The sequence below is a fragment of the Rhinopithecus bieti genome, unplaced genomic scaffold (genome assembly GCF_001698545.2).
Source record: "Rhinopithecus bieti isolate Rb0 unplaced genomic scaffold, ASM169854v2 scaffold_73313, whole genome shotgun sequence".
NCBI lineage: Eukaryota > Metazoa > Chordata > Mammalia > Primates > Cercopithecidae > Rhinopithecus > Rhinopithecus bieti.
This window is the reverse complement of record NW_016901403.1, coordinates 1-1536: the sequence shown is the minus strand read 5'-3', so window position 1 is coordinate 1536 and position 1536 is coordinate 1. Positions and strand designations below refer to the sequence as shown.

General features: G+C 49.9%; 1 pseudogene; it reads left to right on the top strand.

Moving 5' to 3' along the window:
- The first annotated feature begins 611 nt into the window (after positions 1–611).
- Positions 612–1530, top strand: LOC108526054 (keratin, type I cytoskeletal 18 pseudogene; annotated as a pseudogene).
- The last annotated feature ends 6 nt before the right edge of the window (positions 1531–1536 follow it).

The window sequence follows — 1536 nt, the reverse complement described above, 5'->3', positions numbered from 1 at the left end:
GTCTAGCTCAGGGTTTGTAAATACACCAATCAGTACTCTGTGTCTAGCTCAAGGTTTGTAAATACACCAATGAGTACTTTGTATCTAGCTAACCTAGTGGGGACTTGGAGAACTTTTATGTCTAGCTAGAGGATTGTAAATGCACCAATCAGCACTCTGTCAAAACGGACCAATCAGTTCACTGTAAAATGGACCAATCAGCTCTCTATAAAATGAACCAATCAGCTCTCTGTAAAATGGACCAATCAGCAGGATGTGGGTGGGGCCAGATAAGGGAATAAAAGCAGGCTGCCCGACCAGCCAGTAGCAACCCCTTGTGTTCCTTTAGTAACTGTGGAAGCTTTGTTCTTGCATGCTTTGTAATAAGTGCTGTTGTTGCTCACTCTTTGGGTCCATCCTGCCTTTATGAGCTGTAACGCTCACCGTGAAGGTCTGCAGCGTCACCCCTGTCAGTGAGACCACAAACCCGCCAGAAAGAAGAAGTTCCAAACACATCTGAATGTCTGAAAAAACAAACTCCAGACATACCGTCTTTAAGAACTGTAACACTCACACGAGGGTCTGTGGCTTCATTCTTGAAGGCAAGGAGACCAAGAACCTACCAATTCCAGACACATAGGGATGTGGCTGCAGGGATGGTTGAGGGTCTGGCAGGAATGGGAGGCATCCAGAATGAGAAGGAGACCATGCAAAGCTTAAATGAGCACCTGGCCTTTCTCTACCTGTACCGAGTGAGGAACCTGGAGACAGAAAACTGGAAGCTGAAGAGCAAAATCTGGGAGCACCTGGAGGAGAAGCTACCATAGGTCAGAGACTGGGGCCACTACCTCAAGACCATCGAGGACCCGAGGACTCAGATCATCATGAATACTGTGGACAATGCCCACATCATTCTGCAGATCGACAATGCGTGTCTTGCTCCTGATGACTTTAGAGTCAAGCATGAGACAGCTGGTCATGTGCTCCATGGGCTCCACAAGGTCATTGATGACATCAGTGTCACTCAGCTGCAGCTGGAGACAGAGATCAAGGCTCTCAAGGAGGAGCTGCTCTTCCTGAAGAAGAACCATGAAGAGGAAGGAAAAGGCCTACAAGCCCAGATTGCCAGCTCTGTTGACCGTGGCAGTAGATACCCTCAAATCTCAGGCCCTTGCCAAGGTCATGGCGGACATGCAGGCCCAATACAATGAGCCGACTCAGAAGAAGTGAGAGAAGCTAGACAAAGTACTGGTCTCAAAAGACTGAAGAGCACCACAGTGGTCACCACGCAGTCCGCTGAGGTTGGAGCTGCTGTGATGATGCTCACGGAGCTGACACATACAGTCCAGTCCTTGGGTATCAACCTGGACTGGATGAAAATCTGAAGGCCAACTTGGAGAACAGCCTGAAGCAGGTGGAGGCCTGCTGCTCTCTGCAGATGGCACAGTTGAATGGGATCTTGCTGCACCTGGAGTCAGAGCTGGCCCAGACCTGGGCAGAGGGATAGGACCAGGCCCAGGAGTACCAGGCCCTGCTGAACATCAAGGTCAAGCTGGA